Raw genomic sequence first — 25,945 nt, forward strand, 5'->3', positions numbered from 1 at the left:
TCTTTGGTGAAGTCACTCCCGATATCAGCTCAAATTTGATCATGTTATGATCACTGTTTCCCAGCGTACCCAACACAGTTAACTTTTGTACTATGTCTTGCATTCCACTAAGGACCAAATCTAAAATAGCTCCCCCTCATTTTCGGTTCCTGGACCAGTTGCTACTCCAAGAAGCAGTCATTTATGACATCTAGGAATTTTACCTCCCTAGCATTCCCCAGTGTAACATTTTTTTTTTTTCCAAAAATTTTTTATTTAAAACAAAATCACATACAAATGAAAATAAAACAGTCAGAACACATACAAAACTTGTTCAATAACTAAAGATAAGATAGATCATCCGCGGGGTTTCTGCACGGAGACTAAAGACCTCAACAAGACAATTCAAAAACCAGACTTAGGAATAATGTTAGAAAATTATTTTTCACAGAGAGGAGGTGGATGCCTGGAATGCCCTCCCTGAGGAAGTAGGTGGAGATGAAAATGGTGAAAGAATTTTAAAAAGCCTGGGACAAACACAGAGGATCTCTAATTAGAAAATGAATGGTATAAAACAAACTAAGGTCAGTTCTGGGCATCCCTTATATGGTGATGTTGTTTAGGATGAGCTCGGGAGGGCTTTGATAGAAGCTCCAGTGGTTAAAATAAGCTGGAGTGGGCTCCAATGGGTCTTGGGTCCCGATCCTATTCAACATCTTCATAAGTGGCTTGGCAGAAGGGCTCCGAGGTAAAATAACATTATTCGCCGATGACGCCATAGCTAAGCAATGTAGTGGGCAAAAGCACAACGGACACGAAACTCAATGCCCGACAACATGATGCACGATCTACTCCTACTGGAGCGCTGGTCTAGGACCTGGCAACTCAGTTTCAAATGCAAAAAATGCAAAGTTATGCACCTGGGTAGCCAAAATCCATGCAGGACTTATACCCTTAATGGTGAGATTCTAACAAGAACGGTAGCAGAGCGAGACTTAGGGGTGATCGTCAGTGAGGACATGAAGTCTGCCAATCAAGTGGAGCAGGCTTCGTCCAAGGCAAGACAAATCATGGGTTGCATACGCAGGGGTTTCGTCAGCCGTAAGCCGGAGGTCATTATGCCATTGTATAGATCCATGGTGAGACCCCACCTGGAATACTGTGTGCAATTCTAGAGACCGCATTATCGCAAGGATGTGCTGAGGATGGAGTCGGTCCAGAGAATGGCCACCCGGAATGGTCTCGGGACTCAAGGATCTCCCGTACGAGGAACGGTTAAAAAAAATTACAGCTATACTCGCTCGAGGAGCGCAGAGAGAGGGGAGACATGATCAAGACGTTCAAATATCTCACGGGCCGCATCGAGGCAGAGGAAGATGTCTTCTTTTTCAAGGGTCCCTCGGCAACAAGAGGGCATCCGTGGAAAATCAGGGGCGGGAAACTGCGAGGTGACACCAGGAAGTTCTTTTTTACTGAAAGGGTAGTTGATCGCTGGAATAGTCTTCCACTTCAGGTGATTGAGGCCAGCTGCGTGCCTGATTTTCAGGCCAAATGGGATCGACACATGGGATCTGTTCACAAGGTAAAGGTAGGGGAGGGTCATTAGGGTGAGCGGACTGGATGGGCCGTGGCCCTTATCTGCCGTCTATTTCTATGTTTCTATAAACCTAAAGACAGTACCGGACAGACTTCTATGGTCTATTGCCCAGAAATATTAAAGAAAAGACAATTTAAACATGAATGTATAATGAGTATGAATGCTGGGCAGCCTGGATGGACCGCTCAAGGTCTTTATCTGCTGTCATTTACTATGTTACTATGTAGATCGCAAGACCATCAGTTCAGTAAAAAGGCTAAGAAGAGCTACAGCCTTGGCACCCTGAGGTTGTGGATTCAAATCCTGTACTGCTCCTTGTGATCCTGGACAATTCAATTAATACCCATTGACCCAGATATATTAGATAGAGTGGGAGCCCACCGGGACAGTTAGGGAATAATGCTTGAGTATCTAAATAATTTGTAATCCGCATAGAATTGTAGGATATGCGGAATATAAATTATTATTTTTTTTAAGAGCCAACTAGGGAAGGTGGAAGGATTGTGAAAATATCTGCCAGCTGTCCTCAGATACAGGTGAGTAACTATGCTTTTCTGAGGACAAGCAGGCAGTATGACATATATTCTCACATGTGGGACACTCTGCCAGGAACATGCCTTTGAGAATGGGGTTTTGACACTACCATGAATTAGTTCTCCAATTCGACCTGAGTAGTGCATTCGACCTGGTAGACCATGACATACTACTAAGCTGTCTAGATGCCATAGGCATCTCTGGCCACATGTTAAATTGGCTCAAAGGTATCCTGAAAAACTGATCCTACCAGGTCATCAGTGAACAAGTTTACTCCCAATCATTGGATCAACTCCTTTAGTGTCCCACAAGGCTCCCCACTATAACTTATCCTGTTCATCTATACATGTTTACATTAGGCCATGAACTATTCAAACTAAGGGTTCCTTTTACAAAGTGCGCTAGCTAGGATAACATTCTGAATTTCTTTTTGACCAGAATTTTTTTTAAGAGCTCTGAGATCCAATATAGGTTGAAGACTCCCCGTCTTCTTGGTGACGAGAAAATAACGGGAGTAAAACCCCGTGTTCTCCTGTTCTGGAGGAACTCTCTCGATGGCATTGAGAAGAAGTAAATTCTCAACCTCTTGAAGAAGGGAGGGCTGAAGGAGACTGGAAGCAGACTCTCTTGGAAGAGGATCTGGAGGTAAGGTGAGAAAATGAAGGGAGTAGCCTTCCTGAATGATCTTGAGAACCCATAGGTCGGATGTTATTAACTCCTAATGCTGAAATATAATTTGCAGATGACCTCTGATGGGTTTGAGGAAGAGGCACGGACAACTGGATTGAAATTATGCTTTTGAGTAGGCGGTCAAAAACGATTGAGTAGATTTTTGCAGGAGCAGATTGCTGAGGTTTCTGAGGACTACTATTAATTATTTCTATAGCGCTACAAGACACATGCAGCGCTGTACAGAGTCACAAAGTGTAAGAAAACTGCTCGAAAGAGCTTACAATCCAAACAGGCAAGACAGACAAACAACATTCATATCCATGTCCACCACTCTCAGCCAGGCTAGCCATTCTCAAGGTCACAGATATAGAGGAAGCTAGGGTGGAGAGCTCAAAGGAATCATAGGCAGACTGTACCAAAGTTTGCCGCAACTCTAATACGGTGGGAAGGTAGATTTTTTGGTACATAGGTAACTGTTTCACCAATTTCTTCAAATAGCAGTTGAAAAGAAAAGTATAATTGCTGACTCTACTGTTCAGCATCACATTCTGATAGAGGCACCTGCCAAATCTATCCATAGTGCGACCTTCTCTCCCTATGGAACAGAGGCATACACCTTCACAGAAGGATAATTTTTTAAGTGTAGACTCTACCACTAAGGATTGATGAGAAAGCTGAGCTTTGTAATACCCTGTAGTAGGAGCAACTTTGTACATAGGAGTCCAGCTTTCTAAGTGCCACTGGCACTGATAAGGGAGATTCCCAGTTTCTAAAAAGAGAGTGTCCTTCAATATTACATGGACAAGAAGCTTAAGCACCTCTTTCGGGATCTGTTTAATGTCCATAGTCTCACAATATTCAGGTGTAATATTTTGAGTCAGCTTCCAGCTTAAGAGACATGTCCTTGCCAAGTTCTCTAATGAAGCGAGAGGAAGAAAGAGACTCTTTAGGAGATTGAGGTGGAGAACACTCACAAGAGTCATCAACTTCGGTTGGAGAAGGAGAAGCACCCAGAGAAGACTGCACATAGAGGTCAGAGTCCAGTATTGCTGATTGAGATCTATGCTTCTTATGCCCCCGCACCAATCCAAGTGCTTAGCAGAAACACGCTTCTTGTGCATAGAAGACTGTGGCTTAGACTTGAAGAGCTGCAACTAGAAGCAGTAGTCTTGGATGCATGTCTGGATGGTGGGCACTGCCGTAATCTAGGGAAACGGTACCAAAGACTGAGTACTGGTACCGTCATCCATTAGGAATGGTACAATCAAGCTGGACCGGTACTGGCAGAGTCGGTGCCAGGGTCAAAAGACTGAAATGTTACCATACTCTGCGCAAAAGAACTGCTCAAAACTGTTCTTTCAAAGTAGCTAACCGGTACCTGTGGCATTGTAGCTGGTACCACCGGTGCCGCTACTTGCTACTCAGAAGACTGGAATGACCTCACTGTCCCGCTGTGGAACCTGGACTCCCTCCAACTATTCCGAAAACAACTGAAAACCTGGCTTTTCTCTAGCATATAATAATCTCTTCTCCTGATTACATCCCCTCTTTTTATGCTTTGTAAACTCTTCTCTTCTCTCTTCCCATATTTTTTTAAACTCTGTAAACCGTGTCGAGCTCCACTTCAGTGGAGAAGATGTGGTATATAAACCTAAGGCTTAGTTTAGTTTAGTTTAGAAGACACTGGTATCTGTGGCTTAGTCGCCGGTACCATTGATGCCACAACCCGCTCTGAAGAGGATGACTATGAAGAGGAGAAATCCCTGGAAGTTGGAGCGAGTCGCATCAAGGGTCAATTGTTTGGCCGGCATGATTGGACTCAATGCCATAGTGGCCGACCCCACCTGGGAGACTGGTGACTTCCTCACTGGCTTACCTGAAGGAGCGAAAGATTGTGATTCTGAAATAGAAGGCAGTACCGATGATGGTCGAGACGCCTAAGAAATAAATGCAGAAAATATACTTATAAAATCCACGTAAGTGGGAATGGTGCAACTGAACAGCTCCACTGAAAACATTGAACTGAGGAGCTGCACCCCTACGTCGGGCAGGAAGGCACTTGCGTATGCACGGTGCGGTCAGTCGCAAACTTTCTAAAGTTCTTAAAGTGGCAATGCACTTTTAAAAGCTTTCCATACCGGGACTCTGTGGATGACATCACCCACTTGTGAGAATATGCTGCCTGCTTGTCCTGGGATAGCAAAGGTTAACCAACTCATGAGTAAAGTGAAGCAATATATTTTAAGGTTTAGGAATATCACCTCATTACCCTTCCCCTTTGATTATTATTTATATATTGAAGAAAAAGGAAACAGATCAAAGAGAGAGAAAGAACAAGAAATAAAACTGAAGTCCCCAGATACAAAAATATAAGAGGAGGACAATAATAGCAGCATGTCAAGAAATACAAAGGTTTGAAAATATTTTATTAGCTCACCATGCTGCAGCTACAACTGAACAAAGGGGTAGCACCAAAAGTTGGATGGCAGAGAGAGGAAGAAATAAAGGGCTAGATTCACTAAAGATAGCAACTCAATTGCTGTTGGCCGATTTTCAAACAGCGATAGATTCACTATCAAGTTTGCATGCAGATGATTTGCACGGAGGTACAAATCATTTGCATGCAAACCCACCGACTCAAATGCTCAGTGAGCGATTGAGACATGTGCAGAGCCCTAACACTAGTGACAGGAGAAGCAGCCTCCTATTATTGCTATCAGGGCTTCTGACGGGTTGATTTGGGTTTTTTATTCATTTTTTTAAAATGGCACAGATATTTTGCATAATTTATACACCAATTGAAATTGGCCAATCAAGGACTTCCTTAGGCTCCTCCCTTTTTCCCGATGCCACTGGGCCTTAGGCCCTGATTGGCTCAGATGCCTCAGGCCCCTCCAAAGGGGAGGAACCCAGGCGTCTGACCCAATCAGGGCCTAAAGCCCAGTGGCGTCAGAAAAATAATAATAATTTATTTTCTTGTATACCGCCCCACCAGTAGTTCTAGGCAGTTCACAAAGGAACCGAGACATTTCAGTACAAAACACAATTTCCAAAAAACACATTGCTACTTTAAATACATCAGTTAAAAATACAATTAAATGGATACACCATAGCAAATATGCTGTTAAGAATCAACATTCTTGTTAATCAAATAGGAACGTTTTCAGTAATTTCCTAAATGTAAGATAAGAATAGGCTTGGGCAATCAAAGGCCTCAGAAAGCAGAGTAACTTACTGTAACAGGTGTTATCCAGGGACAGCAGGCAGCTATTCTCACATATGGGTGACGTCATCAGCGGAGCCCGGATGCGGAAGCTCACAAGCAGACTTGCTTGAAGAAACTCGAAGTTTCAAGTCAACTGCACCGCGCATGCGCGAGCGCTTCTCGCCCAGCGTAGGGCGCATCTCCTCAGTTCAGATAGCCAGCAGAGAAGCCAACCAGGGGAGATGGGTGGGTTGTGAGAATAGCTGCCTGCTGTCCCTGGATAACACCTGTTACGGCAAATAACTGTGCTTTATCCCAGGACAAGCAGGCAGGCTATTCTCAAATATGGGTGACCACCAAGCTAACCAGAATGGGATGATGGGAGTGTTGGCAATTTAGGAGAATAAATTTTGTAATACTGTTTAGGGCCAAACTTTCCATCCTGTCTGGAGAAAGTATCCAGACAATAGTGAGACGTGAATGTATGAACCGAGGACCAAGTAGCAGCCTCGCAAATCTCCTCAATAGGTGTAGATCTGAGGAAAGCTACAGAAGCTGCCATTGCTCTGACTTTATGGGCTGTGACTCTACTGTGTAGAGGTAATCTAGCCTGGGCATAGCAGAATGAGATACAAACAGCCATCCAGTTGGAAATGGTACGCTTAGAGATAGGATGTCCCAACTTATTTGGATTGAAGGAGACAAAAAGTTGAGGAGCAGTTCTGTGTAGTTTGGTGCGTTTCAAATAGAAGGCCAAAGCACGTTTACAGTCTAGAATATGAAGAGCTATTTCTCCAGGATGAGAATGAGGCTTCGGAAAGAACACTGGAAGAACAATAGATTGATTGAGATGAAATTCCAATACCACTTTAGGGAGGAATTTGGATGAGTACTTAGGACCACCTTGTCATGATGAAACACCGTGAAAGGTGGATCAGCAACTAAGGCTTGCAGCTCACTGACTCGTCAAGCAGAAGTGAGGGCAATGAGAAACACCACTTTCTAAGTGAGATACTTCAGATGAGCCTTGTCAATTGGTTCAAACAGAGGCTTCATCAGTTGAGCAAGCACAACATTGAGGTCCCAAACCACTGAAGGCGGTTTGAGAGGAGGTTTGACATTGAAAAGTCCTTTCATGAATCTGGAAACTACCGGATGAGCAGAGAGGGGTTTCCCTTCAATAGGCTGATGGAAAGCCGCAATTGCACTGAGATGGACTCGGATTGATGTAGACTTGAGGCCAGAAGTGGATAAGTGCAAAAGGTAATCTAAAACAGAAGATAAGGAGGAATGTTGAGGCTCGTTATCATGAGAAAAACACCAAGTAGAAAATCTAGTCTATTTTTGGTGATAGCATTGTCTAGTGGTAGGTTTCCTAGAAACCTCTAAACGTCTCTTACAGATTGAGAAAAAGTAGTGGAAAAAGTGATGGAGACGACCTCCAATAGGTGGAAGAGAAGTCAGAGACAGAACGATGGAGGTTATACTCTGTTTGAGACAGTCAAAAAGGCTGTGAACCTTAGGTGCAGCAGAAGGCTGAGTTTTTTGTTGCTTCTGAGGCTGCTGATTCTTAGGAGGGAGGGCGAGTGTAAGGAGCCGCTCTTGGAGCAAAATGCCTCTGGTAAATGGGAGGAGGACGTCAGCTTTGGTTTAGGTCTGACAACAGAAGCAAAAGATTTTTCATGGTCAGACAACTTCTTGGTGGCTGCCTCGATCGATTCATCAAAGAGGTCATTGCCTACACAATAAAGGAATATTAGCCAAGCGGTCCTGAAGATTAGGGTCCATGTCAATGGTACGAAGCCAGGCAAGACGACGCATTGCTACAAAGAAAGCAGCTGCCCGGGCAGACAACTCGAATGCATCATAAGACGACTGAAGAAGATGTAATCTGAGCTGTGATAGAGAAGCAATGACTTCTTGAAATTCAGTGTTTTTGAGTATCCAAATAATTCAAAAATTTAGTTAAAAGAGTTATAAGGAACTCAAAAATAAGTAATAAAATGAAAATTATAATTGAGGACTTTAGAGGACATCATAGAATTTTGGATAGATGTGACGTCCAAATTTGTCCATAGTTTTCCCTTCCCTTCCAGGAGGAACTGTGGCATAAACCTTGGAAGGATGGGACCTGTTTAAGGATGACTCAACAAGCAGGGATTGATGAGATAAGAACATAAGAAACGCCTTCACCGATCAGACCTAGGTCCATCTAGTCCAGCGACCCGCACACGCGGAGGCCCAGTTAGGTGCTCCCTGTTGAAGACCCGGATTTCCCGTATCCCTCGATATGATTTGCAAGGAGGTGTGCATCCAACTTGCGCTAAAACCCAGAACAGTAGTCTCCGTCACAACCTCCTCCGGGAGAGCATTCCAAGCATCCACCACTCTCTGTGCGAAACAGAACTTCCTGACATTTGTCCTGAACCTGCTGCCACTCAGTTTCAGGCTATGACTTCTTGTCCGTGTCACATCTGACAAAGTCAGTAGTTCTGCTTCCTGGCCTATTTTGTCAAATCCTTTTAATATTTTAAAAGTTTCTATCATGTCCCCTTGCAGTCTTCTCTTTTCTAGGGTGAATAGTCCCAGTTTTCTGATAACTGTGAGGTGTCAAACCCTTTACGATGGAGAGTTTTATATCTACAGTCCAATTGCCTGGAACAGCTGGAATGTATAAGGGGTCTCCAGGCATCTGGCAAAAGTCTGAAAAAAAGCTTGTGAAGAGGAAGTTTAAGTGACTCTACCGGAGGTTGAGGTAGATGCATGACCTCAAGATACTCCTTAGGGTATTTGGAACCAGCATCTAATTGAAGATCCAAGTCAATAGTCATCTGACGAAGAAAAGATGAAAAAGATAGCTGATCCGCCAATGCTTTGCCTCGAGAAGAACTCGAGGTCGTCGAGGAAGCCTGGTCAAAGATGAAGCTTCGGCAGGAAAAAAAGCATCAAAAGAATAGGGAGACTTGGACGAAGCAATAGAAACCACTGTATCCTCGAGTGTTTGGAAGTGGAGACCTCGATCGTGGAGGGTCTAGTCGAAGTAGGAGTAGATTGAGGCTTAGTTGAAGAGGGACGTTCTTTAGAAGAAGAACTATGCCTGGAAGTATGCCTCGATGAAGGCCTCAATCGTCAGTGAGAGCGATGCTTGGAAGCAGATCTCGAAGATCGAGGAGACTTCGTCTCGGAGACAGAAGCAGCCGATGCCACCAAAGAATGGATAGGACTGGAGGCTGTAGATCGAAGCTCCAGAGGCTTGGTGGAAGAACATCGATGCACTCCCAAAGTCTCTGCTCCTTGTATAGAGTGTGAGGATTCCTACCGAGGCACTTGCAAAGATTCTGCTCCTTGCTTTATGTGCTTGATGCTAGACCAGACACTCGCAGAGACTCTGCTCCCTGCAAAGAGTGTGCAAGCTCAGACTGAGGCAAAGGAAGCGCTCGATCTCGCGGGAGTCTACAGAATGCCCAGGCTGGATGAGAGGAAGAAGCTTCGGTCCCATATTAGTAAGGAACTGAATGAATTGCTTCTCCAACATGGTCTGGAAACAAGCCGGCAAGGATGGAATCCGCGTCTGAAACCGGATTCAGACCTGCTTGGCTGGAGGTTCCACCAAGGCAGTGTAAATTTGCTTCGACTTGAAGTCTTAGGCACCTTAAGCACCACCGCTGGAACATTTCTGCTGAGCTATCTGACCTGAGGATACAGGGGAAGATACAGCAGATGTCGTTGAGGAGAGAGCCGCTGCAAACGATGAAGGTCTGATGAGGCTCGAGGTGGAAGCAGAAGCAGGAGGCGTCTCGGTCGAAGCTGAGGCCGAGGTCGCCTTCGAAGTCGAGGGATCAGAGGAAGAATCCATCCCGAAGAGCTTCTCTACCAAAAGACAACGACGTTTAAGGGCTCATGGTTGAAGAGTAGCACAGCGCTCACATGACTTCGTTGATGATCCGGCCCCAGGCACTTGAGGCACCAACGGTGTGGGTCCGTGAGGGAAATCGCACGCTGGCATTGGCTACACTTCTTGAAGCCCATTGCTGGCCGGGACACAGGAGGAAAAATAGCCACCCCAAGATCGAAGCCTCTGGGCTGCAGCTGAGCGGCCGGCCCCGGCAGCCGAATGGAAGAAAATACTTTTTTTTTTAAGAAATAAAAGAAAGAAAAGAAAAAAAACTGCGATTCGTGAAGAAAAACACACAAACCACGGTTAAGAGAAGGCACGAAGTAACAACGTTGAACGTAGAGAGTCAAAGACAGACTTCTCGGCTCCGCGGAAAACTGAGGAGACGCGCCCTACGCTGGGCGGGAAGGCACTCGCACATGCGCCGGTGCTGTCGACTCGAAACTTCTAGTTTCTTCAAGCAAGTCTGCTTGCGAGCTTCCGCATCCAGGCTACGCTGATGACGTCACCCATATGTGAGAAGAGGCTGCCTGCTTGTCCTGGGATAATACGGCTGTTCGTCTTATTATTGGTTTAAAAAAATGGGAGCATATTACTCCATTCTATCAAAAGCTTCATTGGCTGCCATTGGAATCCAGAGTCTTATTTAAGAGTTCTCATGTATCTGCTACAAAAGCAGTATTTGGCATGCTATCAGGCTATCTTACCCCTCATTTTATCTTGAGTTACATTAATAAGAGCTCTCGAAGAGTACACTTGTTTGCATATCCCTCAATAAAATCCTGCCATTACAAAAGGTTCCTCGATAAAACCTTTTCTTTTCAGGAGGCCACACTGAATACATGGCTTGCCAAAATTGTGTTAGAAGCTTCCTCTTATCTTGATAAAAAACTCAATATTCAATAGACTGGCAACTTAAATGTATTTTATTACTTACTTATAATTTTTATCTCATTTTAAATTGTTTGTATCTTCCCACTGTTAGCTTTTAACTTTGCCAAAATTTTAGATTATTTCAATTTTAAATATCTATTTGTACTGTATGTATAATGATTGATTGATGTGAACCGCCTAGAACTCCCGGGTATGGCAGTATATAAAAATAAATTATTATTATTATTATTATCCAGGAAATTCATCTTTCCTGCTTCATATTCTAATGTCCTGTCCAAAAAGGTTTTATAGCGACAGGCTTTTGGGGTAAGGAAGATGAACATACCAGAATTTCTGGTGCATTTTTTTTGACTTGAACAATTTCAAGTAAAATATCAAATAAGAAGGTAATAAAACCAAAGAGCCTTATAACAAATGCACCCAAATTTTAAAAAACACTCTGGCCTCAAATGGCAGCCAATGTAGTCTGGCATAAAATGAACTGACATGATCATATTTCTTAAGACCAAAGATCAAACGACTGAAGCATTCTGAACTAATCAAAATCTTAGTAAAGTCTTTTTTGGTAATCCTAGGTAGACAGTACAGTAGACTGGACTAACATCCGGAAGGACTCTGTATCAAAATATTTCTTAATGGTCCTCAATTTCCACAGTATTGTATAGAATATTTTAATTAACGAATCCGTATGCTTCCTAAAAGTTAAACTACGATCTAAAGGTACTCCCAGAATTTTCAAATATGGTACAATCTCAAAACATTGACCTTTCAATTGGATAGTTGTTTCCTGAATTTTAGCGTTAGGGCTAGCTAAAAAAAAAATCTTAGTTTTTTCAGAATTAAGTAAAAAGGGAGGAGCAGGAGGTGTTTTGAGTACCTCCTGCTCCCATTAAGGTAGGAGGCAGGGGCACGGGACACACAGTTACCGACAGATCTACAGCAGTCAGGTTTTAGGATTGTAAAACCCGATGCAAAATAGCCAAGCAATGTAAGTGAATCAATCGATTGGCTATTTTGCAAGGGGTTTTAACTAATTTGCATGGCCGGATCGGAAAATGGGCAATCGAGGGAAAAAACACACAGTGGGGCCATTTGTGAATTGAGTCAGTTAGCAGCAATCAACACTAATCCTGTGAAAACAGATTTAGTGATGATCGCTGACTTTAGTGAAATTGGGGCCAAAGTTTTGCACCCTATCTATGTCAATAAGAGGGGAGGGAAAGCATGCATTAATTCTTCCCTCCTCCCCCTCCCCATTCATCATTTTGATCTTCTACATGTCACCCCAAACTAAACATGCAAACTATACCTTTGGCTGAATAACTGTGCAGAACCCTGCAATTTCCATTTCTGGCAAGTTTTATATCTGCTTCTAAAGAAAATTTTCCCTTCTACGAGGAGGGAAAATTAAATCTTTGGTTGAAAGTCCTGTAATAGATCAGAACTTCATGATAATATACTTTTATGTCCGTCTGATTAAAAGCCAGAATTGTTATTCGGTGCTAGCTCAGAGCAAGCTTGGTAGCAGTTTAGAGAGAAGTGAATTTCTCCCCAGAAGTTTTGGCAAAGTAATTAAGTCTGAATAAACCACATGCACATTTAAATTTGAAAGGCAGCATCCAACCTACCTTGCAGGACATCTGCTGGCAATACATAGTGTCTGGAGTAATCCCCCCCAAAAATAGTCTGTCTCTGGTCCAAGGAGGAGTCAAAGCTCTGCAGAGTGCTTTCTCAGCCGCAAACCTTCAAAAGCAGATGAGATACCAGTGATCAAGTGCTGTGAGGTAAGGGGCAACAGTGAATCTTTACCAAGAGATGATGGGGATTGAAAGAGCAGTATTCAAGACAGATGGAATGGTGTGGACAAGGGGAAAGCTGACAGTCAAGTTTTTGCTTTCTTGAGAACAGGATGAAAAATACTTGCAAAGGACTCAAGGCACTCTTCATTTGTCTGACTGGACAATTCAGAGCACAAGTTTCAAATTCTTCTCCCCATCCCACTTCCCCATGGGTCACTCCTAGGGTTTGTGCAGAATCACATTATACACTCTACCCCCCCAAAAAAAAAAAAAAAATATATATATATATATATATAATAATAATAATAATTTGAAAAAATATCCTTTTGTTTTGTGTCTATTCAAATTAAAACTAGTCAGTCAGCACCATCACCATTGCAATACTACTATTAATTATTTCTAAAGCACGACCAGACGTGCGCAGTACTATACGTAGTCACAAAGGAGACAGTCCCTGCTCAAATGAGCTCAAAATCTAATCAATTCAAGACAGATTCACAGGATGCCAGGGTAGGGTTGCAGTTAGCGGGACTGATGAGCAGAGGGAGAGGGTTAAGTTTGAACAAATCTGGAAAAGGTAGGCTTTTCCAAGTCTAGTTTTTGAACAAGGCATGACGCATGGCCTCAGGTAGTCTATTTCCGGCTTACAGGGCAGTAAGGTGAAAGGAACTAAGGCTAGATTCACTAAGGACACTGATCGTTTCCAAACCACTTTGCAACCCGATTTTCCTCCGACCCGATTTTCCTCCGACCCGATTCACTAACCTTGTGCCGATTATTCCTCCGATCTCATCCGCACATGCAAATGAGCTGAAAACGGCATGCACAGATAGAAGGACACAATTCACTAAACTAAAATAAGGCATACTGACTGGGCTGGCCAAATCCAAAAACAAGCGACTGGTGAGGACCAGTCGCTTGAGCAAAAAACCTTGCTCTTGCCTGCATCACAGCCTTAACCCCGCTGGTGAACTTCAGGTGACCAGCTGTGGCACTGACATACAGGCCCCGAGACAGCCCTCAATCGATACGGCGGCCGTGACTCGCCGCCCTGCTCTCTGTCCCAATTCTCCTGCCTTCCCCGCAGTGCGAACCCGTGGTTTAACCCACAGGTTTAAAGTGGGTTAAAACCACGGCTCGTGAAGTACAGTAAAGTAAAAAAGTAAATGTTTACCAGCTCTGCCCGGGCACTGAAGGTCAAGCGCATGCACAGACCATCTACAGGCAAATAACATGGTCTGTGCATGTGTTGGGATCGTTGGAGAGTGATCCATGCGGTACGGTTGGGGTCGTGATTCCGATCGCTCTCATTTGCAAGAGGGGCGCTTCGTGAATCAGCCCACGGATCAGATCGCTCAGGAAAATCCGATCCGTGCCCTCAGTAAATCTAGCCCAAAGTCTGGAATTGGCAGTGGAGAAGGGGACAGATAAAAGCACAGTTACTTACCGTATACAGGTGTTATCCAGCGACAGCAGGCAGCTATTGCTCATATGTGGGTGACATATGCCCGGATGCGGACAGCATGAAAGCAGACTTGTTTGTAGAAACTCAGAAGTTTAGAAGTCTGCCGCACCGCGCATGCGCGAGTGCCTTCCCGCCCAGCACAGGGCACGTCTCCTCAGTTCAAGATAGCTAGCAGAGGAGCCAACCAGGGGAGGTGGGTGGGTTTGTGAGAATAGCTGCCTGCTGTCCCTGGATAACACCTGTTATGGTAAATAACTGTGCTTTATCCCAGGACAAGCAGGCAGCCTATTCTCACATGTGGGTGACCTCCAAGCTAACTAGAATGGGATGGTGGGAGTGTTGGCAATTTAGGAGAATAAATTTTGTAATACTCTTCTGGCCAAAATGGCCATCCCGTCTGGAGAAAAACATCCAGACAATAATAAGAGGTGAAAGTATGAACCGAGGACCAGGTGGCAGCTTTGCAAATGTCCTCAATAGGAGTCGATCTGAGGAAATGCTACTGAAGCCGCCATGGCTCGACTTTGTGGGCTGTGACTCGTCTCTGTAGATGCACTCCAGCCTGAGCATAGCAGAAAAAGGTACAAGCAGCCATCCAGTTGGAGATGGTTCATTTAGAGAAATCAGATGTCCCAACTTGTTTGGATTGAATGAGACAAAAAGATTGAGGAGCAGATCTGTGTAATTTGATTGCTTACCAAGTAGAAGGCCAAAGCACGCTTAGAAGTCCAGAATATGAAGAGCTGTTTCTCCAGGATGAGAATGAGGTCTTGGAAAAAACACTGGGAGTACAATGAATTGATTGAGATGAAATTCTGAAACCACTTTAGGTAAGAATTTAGGATGAGTATGGAGGACCACCTTGTCATGATGGAAAAACAGTGAGGTGGATCAGCAACTAAAGCTAGCAGCTCACTGACCCTTCACGCAGGATGTGAGAGCAATGAGAAACACCACTTTCCAAGTGAGATATTTCAGATGAGCCTTAGACATTGGTTCAAACGGAGGCTTTATCAATTAAGCAAGAACAACATTCAAATATCTCACGGGCCGCATCAAGGTGAAGAAGACATCTTCTTCTTCAAGGGTCCCGCGGCAACAAGGGGGCATTCGTGGAAAATCAGGGGCGGGAAACTGCACAGTGACACTAGGAAGTTCTTCTTCACTGAAAGGGTGGTTGATCGCTGGAATAGTCTTCCAATTCGGGTTATTGAGCCATCAGTGTGGCGGATTTTAAGGCCAGATGGATAGACATGTGGATCTATCTGCAAAGATAGATAGTGAGGATCACTGGGGTGTGCAGACTTGATGGGGCCTTGGCCCATTATCTGCCATCTATTTCTATGTTTCGATTAGAATCCCAAAACCACTGGAGGCGGTCTGAGCGGAAGGTTTGACATTGAAAAGTCCTTTCATAAATTTGAAACCACCGATGATCAGACAGGGGGTTTCCCTTCGATAGGCTGATGGAAAGCAGCAACTGCACTAGAGATGGACTCAAGATAGAGTGTAGACTTGAGGCCAGAGGTTGATAAGTGCAAAAAGAAATCCAAGACAGAAGACAAGGAGGCATCTCAAGGCTCCTCGTTCTGAGAGCTGCACCACGTAGAAAATCTATCCATTTTTAGTAGTAGCATTGTCAAGTGGCAGGCTTTCTGAAGCCTCTAAAAATATCTCGAACAGGTTGAGAAAAACTGAAGAGGAGTTACACGAGAGGTACCAAGCTGTTAAGGTTTAGAGCTGCAGGGTTAGGGATGAAAGGAGAGACCATGAGCCTCTGTGTAAGCAGAGACGGAAAAGCTGGTAGAAGGTATGGCTCCCTGCTGCTGAGTTGAAGTAGAAGGGAGTATCAAGGATGCTTGGTTCCACTGAGGAGCTATCAGAATAATGGGCATGATGGTCTTGAGCTTGACAAGAATCTTGAGAATGAGAGGGAATGGAGAAAATGCATATAGGAAGAGATTCATCCATTCCAACAGAAAAGCATATGCCTCGAGGCAATGAGGAGAGTACATCCTGGAGCAGAACTGAGGCTGTTTGTGGTTGTGGGGAGATACGAAGAGATCTATCTGAGGAGTTCCCCACTGAGAAAAAATGTGATGAAGAGGCGAGGAATTGAGTGTCCATTTGTGAGGTTGCAGAAGACGACTCAATTTGTCCACCCGACAGTTTTTCTCTCCTTGAATATAGACAGTTTTCAGGAAGGTGTTGTAAAGGAATGCCCAATCCCAAACCTTCAGAGCTTCTTGGCAAAGAGGGAGAGATCCTGTTCCTCCCTGTTTGTTGGTGACTTGGTTGTCCATCCGAATGAGAACTACCTGGTCGTGAAGAAGATGTTGAAAAGCTTTGAGAGCACTGAAGATCGCACTGAGTTCCAACAGATTGATATGACACTGACAATCCGTGCTGGACCAATGGCCTTAAGTACGGAGACCGTCAAGGTGAGCTCCCCAAGCGTAGGTCGAGGAATCTGTCGTGAGGACCTTCTGATGAGGGGGTGTCTGAAACAGTAAACCTCTGGAGAGATTGGAAGAGAGCATCCACCAGCGGAGACACTGTCTCAACGAAGGAGTGACTGTAATGTGTCAAGAGAATGGTTCGCAAGCCTGCGTCCACTGAGATGCCAGTGTCCACTGAGGAATTCTGAGGTGAAGTCTGGCAAATGGAGTCACGTGAACTGTCAAGGCCATGTGACCGAGTAGTACCATCATGTGTCTTGCTGAGAGTGAAGAAAGGGAAGACACTTTGTGACACAGCTGAAGAAGAGCATCCAGACGCTGCTGAGGAAGGAATGCTCTGAGCTGGATAGTGTCCAGGATAGCTCTGATTAAATGTAGATTCTGAGAGGGCTGAAGTTGGGATTTGGGAAAGTTGATTGTGAATCCCAAGCTTTGTAGGAACCATGTAGTCGGTTGGGTCACTACAATAACCCCTGACATGTTGAATTTTTGATGAGCCAGTCGTCCAGGTAGAGGAATACTTGAAGACCATGGTTCCGTAGAGCTGCTGCAACCACCACTAGACACTCTGGGAGATGATGCTGGGCCGAAGGGTAGCACTCTGTACTGAAAATGCAGATTCCCCACCTGAAATTTGAGATACTGACGGGAAGTCGGATGAATGGGGATGCGAGTGTAAGCCTCCTTGAGATCTAGAGAACATAACCAATCGTTCTAATCCAAAAGGGGATAGAGGGATGCCAGGGACAACATGCAAAATTTTATTTTGACCAAAAATTTCTTGAGAGCCCTGAGATCCAGTATGGGTTGCAGATCGCCAGTCTTCTTCGGAACTAGGAAGTTACAGGAGTAAAACCCCCTGCTCTGCTATTCCAAGGGAACTTCCTCGATGGCATGGAGATGAAGCAGAGCTTGAGCTTCCTGAAGAAGAAGAGTGGTCTGTGATGGGTTGGAAGGATACTCTCTTGGAGGAAGCTCTGGTGGAATCTGAGTGAAATGAAGAGAGTATCCTTCCCTGATTATTGACAGCACCCAGAGGTCAGATGTAATGGTCTCCCATCGATGGTAAAAGTGATGGAGACTACCTCCTATGGGGAGAGGAGAGGACAGAGGCAGAACGATGGAGGTTATGCTCTGTATGAGACAGCCAAAAAGGGTGTAGCAGAAGGATGAGGTTTCTGTTGTTTCTGCTGTTGTTTCTTGGGGGGGTGCTCAAGTTTAAGGAGCTGCCCTTGGAGGATAACGCCTCTAATAGGATGGAAGAGGTCGAGTAGGCTTTGCAGGAGATGGCTTAGGCTTTGGTCTGACGATAGAAGCAAAGGATTTTTCATGTTCAGACAACTTTTTGGTGGCAGCCTCTATAGATTCATCAAAGAGGTTGCTGCCCTCAGAAGGAATATTAGTCAGACGATCCTGAAGATTGGGATCCATATCAATGGTGCGAAGGCAGGCCAGATGGCGCATCACTACCGAGAATGCAGTGACCCTTCAAGGAAAGTTCAAAGGCATCATAAGATGATTGAAGAAGATGTAACCTGAGTTGTGCCAAGGTAGCAGTGACTTGCTGAAACTCCAAAAGTCTATGCTGACCAAGGTCTTTAGAAAAAAAACAGGGAGAATATCAATCAAGTACTTAAAATAAATAGTGAAAATGAAGTTATAATTTAAAATCCTGGAGGCCATCATCAAATTTTGATAAAGACGACAGCCAAACTTGGCCATGGTCCTACCCTCTCTTCCAGTAGGTACAGTGGCATAAACCCTGGAGGAATGGGTCCTTTTCAGTGAAGATTCCACAAGAAGGGATTGGTGAGATAGTTGTGAGTTCTCAAAGCCCTTGCAATGTATAGTTCTATATCTCGAATCCAACTTGCCTGAACAGCAGGAATAGCATAAGGAATCTCGAGGTTTTGTTTGAAATTTTGAGACAGAAGTCTATTAAGAGGAATCTTAAGAGACTCTGCAGGAGGTCGAGGCATACTCATTTCCTCTAAATACTCCTTAGAGTACTTTGATCCAGCGTCCAATTTTAGATCTAGGTCCTCAGCCATCTGACGGAGGAAGGAGGAAAAGGATAATTGATCTGCCAGAGCATGGCTTCGAGAAGGGCTGGATGACCTTGAGGTGCCTTGAGTGGAAAATGAAGGCGAGGCCTCTCTGGAGTATTGGTATCCCAACGAATATACAGACTGGAACGAGGCACTGGAATCAGCTGAGTCCTCGCGCTCTGCGATTGGAGTCCTCGATCAAGGAGTTGGAGCTCAAAGAGTTGGAAGGGCTGGACGAGGAAGGTTTCTCTCTGGAAGAGGACCTGCGCCTCGATGAATGCCTCGACGATGGTCTCGACTGGCGACGACAGTACTGCCTGGAAGCAGGTCTTGTGTGTCGAGGAGACTTTGCCCTATGCCTCGAAACAGGCAATACCTTTGGTGAATGAATAGGGCTGGAAGCTGTAGATCGAAACCCCATAAACTCAGTGGTTTGGATTGAGGAATCTCGAAGCACTCCCAAAAACTTGGTTCCTTGTATGGAGTGTGAGGATTCTCGACGAGACATTAACAAAGACTCAACTCCTTGCATAGAGTGTGTAGATTCAGCTCGAGGCACAGGCAAGGACTCGACCTCTTGTGAGACTGCTGAGTACCCAGGCTCGACTACAGGAAGCAAAGTCGAGGCAAGACAGTATTTGCTCAGTAATTGAACAAATTCCCGCTCTAAAATGGTCTGGATAGTAGCCTGCAATTGTGGATCTGAGTCTGAAACTGGACCACTTGCTGAGGCTAAAGGTTCCAAGGTGGGAGAAGAAGCATATTTCAGCTTGGAGTGATGCTTGGATAACTTGAGGACCACCGCTGGAACCATCTGCTTAGGTATCTGACCTGAGGGAAGCTCAGGAGAAGACCTGGCAGATTTGTTCGAGGTCAAGGACGATCCAAATGAGGAAGGTCTGATGAGACTCGAGGTCAGCATTGTGGAGACAGGAGCACACCCCGCAGCAGGTCTGACCGAGTCGAAGGCAATGGTGCGCCCTCACCTGGAGTACTGCGCGCAGCACTGGTCACTGTACATGAAGAAGGACATAGTACTACTCGAAAGGGCCCAGAAAAGAGCAACAAAGATGGTTAAGGAGCTGGAGGAGTTGCCGTACAGTGAAAGATTAGAGAAACTGGGCTTTTACTCTCTCGAGCAGAGGAGATTGGAGAGGGGACATGATCGAAACATTCAAGGTACTGAAGGGAATAGACTTAGTAGATAAGGACAGATTGTTCACCCTCTCCAAGGTAGAGAGAATGAAAGGGCACTCTCTAAAGTCGAAAGGGGATAGATTCCGTACAAACGTAAGGAAATTCTTCTTCACCCAGAGAGTGGTGGAAAACTGGAATGCTCTTCCGGAGTCTGTTATAGGGGAAAACACCCTTCAGGGTTTCAAGAAAAAGTTGGACAAGTTCCTGCTAAACTGGAATGTATGCAGGTGAGGCTGGACTCATTTAGAGCACCGGTCTTTGACTTGAGGGCCACCGCATGAGTGGACTAATGGGCACGAAGGACCACTGGTCTGACCCAGCATCGGCAATTCTTATGTTCTTATGTGTAGCATAAGAGTCCATCCTGAAAAGCTTCTCCACCTGAACCCGACGACGTTTGATGGCTCGAGGCTGAAGGGTAGCACAGTGATTGCACAACTCCAGGCAATGGTCAGGCCCCAGGTATTGAAGACACCAGCGGTGTGGGTCAGTGAGGGAGATCACACGCAGGCACTGGCTACACCTCTTAAAGCCCTTGACTGGCCAGGACATAGAAGGGAAAATAGCCACCGCAAAGTCGAAGCCCGCAGGCTGTAGGCGCGCCAAAGGCCCCGCCAGTCAGTCGACAAAAAAATTAATTTAAAAAAAAACCCGAAAAGATAAGCCCAGAGATCTAGTAATAAGAAAATAAAACAGAAACCGCAGTGAAGAGAAGGCACAAAGCAAACTAAGTTCAGTGTAGAGTATCAAAGATAGACTTCTTGGCTCCGCAGAAAACTGAAAAGATGCTGGGCGGGAAGGCACTCGTGCATGAGCGGTGTGGCAGACTCGAAACTTCTGAGTTTCTACAAGCAAGTCTGCCTGCGAGGCTGTCCGCATCCAGGCTCCGTGGATGATGTCACCCACATGTGAGAATAGGCTGTCTGCTTGTCCTGGGATAAAAGCAACTTATCTGAGGAACAGGGTTCTCAGGGAGGCATATAAGAAGATATGAGAGGGGAGAGATACTGAGAGGCTGCAAAATGAACACACTTGTATGTTAGTAATAGGAGTTTGAACTGTATGTGAAGGCGGATAGAGAGCCAGTGAAGTGATTTGAGGAGAGGGGTAACATTACATCAGTGACTTCTATTCTGCCTGTACCTTGCAGTTCTAGGCGGATTACATCAGAAGATAACTGGACATTTCCAGGAAATTACACTCTAGGGGACTGGTTACATTAAAAAGTCTTAGAGGAAAAATTACAAGAAGGGTGGCGAACATAGGAGAAATTACAAGAAGAGAAGAAATCAGAAGAGAATTGGACATTACATGGAAATTATAGTTTAGGGGACTGGTTTCATAGTTGAGTCTTTGAGGAGAAAGTTGAAGAAGAGTAGCAATTTGAGGGAGAATTTACGAAGGGAGGGGGGAAGGACAAGGGGAGAATTACGATAACTGGATACATTTTTTGAAAAGCAGGGTTTTGATTTCTTTTCAAAATGATTTGAGTGTAGCGGGGTTGGCAGAAGATGAACCATACAGCAGAGTTTTGTACAGATTGCAGGGGGAAAGGTGGCTCAGTGGCAGACCTGTTAGAAGTACATTGCAATAGTTTAAGCACGAGGTTACGAGAGTATCTACAAGGGTCTGGGAAGTGTGCTCAGAGAGGAAGGGGCAAAGTTTGCTTATGCTGTAGAGATAGAAACAACAAGCTTTAGCAGTCTTTTGGATTGGATATGCGTACAAAATGAGAGGTCAGAGTCAAAGATGACCCCCAAGGTTGCGAGCAGAGGAATCAGAAACAACTATTTCAAAAACATCTGAAAACCTGGCTATTTTCAAAGTTGTCCGCTCCTCTCCATACTATTCCAAATCCATATTGTATTTGTTCTCTTTTCTAATTTTTGTAAACTGTGCCGAGCTCTACTGTTATAGAGAAGATGTGGTATATAAGCCTAAGGTTTAGTTTAGAAACAATAACAGTATTATTTACAGAGGGAGAGGAGTGTTTAGGAGGAAAGAAGAGCAGCTCAGTCTTGGACATGTTTAGTATCAGGTGACAGCTGGACATCCAGGCAGAAATCTCAGACAAAAAGGTGAACACAACAAAACACTTTCACCAATATATAGTGCAATGAATGGAATCTTCACAAAAAAAACAATAAACACAAACCAGTCCAGCCTGCACGAGTTAATTTAAATGCAAAAAAAGGAGAAAAAAGCCTAAGAAAATGTATCACAAGCCAGCCGCTACAGCAGCTTAAGGCCTGCCCTAACAAAACCTCATAAAAGCCTCCTTTATGCCAAATTAAAAATGATTTTGTGCAATGCAGTGAATAGAAACTGGATAATAGTACAAAAACTACTTATCTTGTCTTGTGCAGAGGATCGGCGCACCGATTCACAATTTTATGCTGCCTCAGGGTGTAGCCGCCGGTAAATCCTCTTCGGGGAGCTCAAACAAACGTCTCTCCCTGCAACGTCCAGGGACAGCAGTCAGATACATTGTCAACTTTTCTAACCAATGTGGTTCCCTTAAATACCTCTGCCAATCTGTCCTCTATTCCCTTCTCTTCTAAACTTGTGCTAAGCTGCTATATAGTCATTGTTCTGTCCAAATGTATTCCACTGTAAATGTTGGCTTGTAATTCATTCTGAGCTACTGGGAGGACAGGATATAAATTGAATTAAATAAATAAATAAAAATAGTCTCACATGGGTGACATCATCCACAGAGCCCTGGAACGGACAGCTTTAAAAGTGCATGGCCACTTTAAGAACTTTAGAAAGTTCGCAAACTGCCCAATCAGTGCATGCTTCTCATCCAACGTTGCTCGCAGCTCCTCAGTTTTTTAAGCCAGCTAAGAAGCCAACCAGGGGAGGTGGGGAGGTTGTGAGAATAGTTGCCTGCTGTCCCTGGATTTATGGTAAGTAACTGTGCTTTATCCCAGGATAAGCAGGCAGATAATTCTCACATGTGGGACTCCATAGCTTACCACAGCGGTGCCCAAATGGTCGCCACATATACTTTCTGGAGATCTAGAATAGGTCCCCCAATTGGAGGCTTTCTTTGGAACAATGAAGTATATTGAGTAGCCGCCTGAGCCTGAGAGATCAGGTGAACCCAGCTTTATAGTTTGAATATTCAGCAGGCATTGTACAGTACCCTCCACCTTGAGCACTGTGGCAGGCTGATCTGTGGGAGAGTCCACAAACCAATCTGTCAGATGCCAGGCAATTCCAATTTGAAGCCTGATCAAAAATTGGCTAAGACCCACTGTTTGGATGAAATTTGAGCCCAGGCCAGCAGGAAAACTAAGAGTCTGCCCCCTATCTGTAGAGGGGCATACTTCGGCCTGGCATCATTACGTCTTTTTCCACGGAATGGGAGGCAGATGACTGGATTAGCCTGCAGCCAGAGTACTGCTGCAAGGAGCTCTGGGAAAATCTCCGAGATGTAGCAGTCATACACAGATGAAATTGCCTGGAGCTATGAAAATGAGCGCATCCAGACCCTCTAGTAATAAAAATCTCATACACAAATACGTCCGGGGCCCAGGAAAGAGACTTGGGAATTCTGATTGACAAGTCGATGAAGCCGTCCGCGCAATGTGCGGTGGTGGAGAAAAAGGCGAACAGAATGCTAGGAATGATAAAGAAGGGGATCACGAACAGATCGGAGAAGATTATCATGCCGCTGTACCAGACCATGGTGCGCCCTCACCTGGAGTACTGCGTCCAGCACTGGTCGTACATGAAGAATGACACAGTACTACTCGAAAGGGTCCAGAGAAGAGCGACTAAAATGGTTAAAGGGCTGGAGGAGTTGCCATACAGTGAGAGATTGGAGAAACTGGACCTCTTCTCCCTTGAAAAGAGGAGACTGAGAGGGGACATGATTGAAACATTCAAGATACAGAAGGGAATAGACTTAGTAGATAAAGATAGATTGTTCACCCTCTCCAAGGTAGGGAGAACGAGAGGGCACTCCCTAAAGCTGAAAGGGAATAGACTCCGTACAAACGTAAGGAAGTTCTTCTTCACCCAGAGAGGGGTAGACAACTGGAACGCTCTTCCGGAGTCTGTTATAGGGGAAAACACCCTCCAGGGATTCAAGACAAAGTTGGACAAGTTCCTGCTAAACTGGAATGTACATAGGTGAGGCTGGACTCATTTGGAGCACTGGTCTTTGATTTAGGGGCCGCCGCATGAGAAGACTGCTGGGCAAGATGGACCACTGGTCTGACCCAGCAGCAGCAATTCTTATGTTCTTAGAGATCCTGGGTCTGCCATCCGGCAGGGACTTAGGGTGATGGTCCACCACAGAATTCATGAGGTTGTCCAGACCCTTGCTAAATAAAAACTGCTCTTTAAAGGAAAGTTTAGCTAAAGGAGCCTTATAAGTGGAATCAAGAACTCATTGTCAGATCCAGAGAAACCTGAAAGCAGAAATGGAGTATGCCAGCACCTTAGCCAGTGCTCACATCAGAAGCCAAAAGAAGTTGAGGAAGAGGCTCCACAGCCTCAATCTCCAGTGCACACAGCCAAGAGAAACAGGTGCAAGTAACAAAGGACACTGCCGAAGTAGCCTTGATGCCTAAAGCAGCTGCATAAAAGCGCCTCCAGAGGACAATATCCATCTGGCAGCCCTGCATATCCGTAAGCACCACATCACCTGCACTGGGAAAAGGGATGCGTGTGGTCATCTTTGCAACTAAAAGAGCCACCTTAGGCTGACCCAGAAGCTGCTGGCACTCCTTTGCCAGCAGATAAAAGCAAGAGAAGGTCCACGCTATCCTAAGAGCTCCTTCCATAAAGACATACTGCTCGGCGATCAAAAAGCTCATATCAGGGTGCCAGGGAAAGGCTTCTGGGACTGGGAGCGCACTCTACAAAGCCAGTAGGAAAAAAATGGACAAAGCCAACTAAGTGACCAAATTCAACTTCAGTAGAGACTCATATATAAAATCTGGCAAAGCTGCCCTTGAGGACTCCGAAGAGCCAGAATTCAGCCCCTGAGTTCCCATGCCCGAAAGCACTGCGCTAGAGAATAAAGGGCCAGCAAGCAGGTCATCATCCAATGGATCACTTAGATCAGAATCATGCAGCACTGGAACAGAGGTGGACTGAGAAGAAGATGTGCCCATAGAACCAATGCCGCTGACAGACAGAGTAGAGGTAGAGTGGGGGAAGAACACTGGCTTTGAAATGCATTCCACAAATATTCCATAAAGTCTGAGAAGGCCTCCGGCTACTGGGATGCAGTTACCCTGAGGACTGAAGTATGTGGTTTGTAGGCTGCGGAGGGTCCGCAACCTTGCACATACCCCAAAAGCAAAATAGTTTGCCTCGCCAGGCTAGCCAAGCATTTAGTTACCTGCTTAATCAGGGGAGAGGTTAAGCTTTGCGCTGTTACTACTCCTGGCAGTGCCACACAACACATGGCGCAAAAACGCTCCAAAAGCGCCCAATTTGCACAATCCTGGGAAGAAATCACATTAGAAGAGTCCAAGGACTCCATCCTAACATGTTATGGAGCAAAAAGTGTTTCCCCGAAAATAAGCCCTACCCCAAAAATAATCCCTAGTCCCGGGATTCGCCAGCAACTCTTCAACCCGGCCCACCACCACCACTGGACAGCCAAACCCATCCTTCCTTCCCCGCTGACCGTGAGCGAGCCCTACCTTCAACCGAAGCAGTGTCGGGCTGGCAGCACTCTAAACCGGCTGCTTAGCCTTGTCCATTGGGGATTTCACTCTGTCGTGTTACCGGTAGTGCGGTTTTTAGCCACGGTGGTAACAGCTCAGACGCTCATAGAATTCTGAAGATCAGAGATATTACCACCACGGCTGGTGCTAAAACATAAGAATTGCTGCTGTTGGGTCAGACCAGCGGTCTATCGTGCCCAGCAGTCGGCTCACGCAGAGGCCCTTAGGTCATAGATCAGTGTCCTATTTGAGTCTAGCCTTACCTGCGTATGTTCTGGTCCAGCAGGAACCTATCTAATCTTTTCTTGAATCCCTGAAGGGTGCTTTCTCCTATAACAGCCTCTGGAAGAGCGTTCCAGATTTCTACCACTCTCTGGGTGAAGAAGAACTTCCTTACATTAGTACGGAATCTATCCCTTTTTAACTTTAGCAAGTGCCCTCTCATTCTCTTCACTTTGGAGAGGGTGAACAATCTCTCTTTCTTTACTAAGTCAATTCCCTTCAATATCTT

At 45.1% G+C, this 25,945-nt stretch overlaps 1 protein-coding gene across 2 annotated transcripts in view; it reads right to left on the reverse strand.

Annotated features, from left to right (window-relative positions):
• KANSL1 (KAT8 regulatory NSL complex subunit 1) overlaps positions 1 to 25,945 on the reverse strand; it is a 309,838-nt gene that overhangs the window by 279,535 nt on the left and 4,358 nt on the right. For both annotated transcript variants that reach the window (XM_033918391.1, XM_033918392.1), the window contains exon 2: positions 12,405 to 12,519. The gene's annotated coding sequence lies outside the window, so the exon portion shown is untranslated. The remainder of the gene's footprint in view (positions 1 to 12,404; positions 12,520 to 25,945) is intronic.

This window comes from Geotrypetes seraphini, chromosome 13, assembly GCF_902459505.1.
Source record: "Geotrypetes seraphini chromosome 13, aGeoSer1.1, whole genome shotgun sequence".
Lineage (NCBI taxonomy): Eukaryota > Metazoa > Chordata > Amphibia > Gymnophiona > Dermophiidae > Geotrypetes > Geotrypetes seraphini.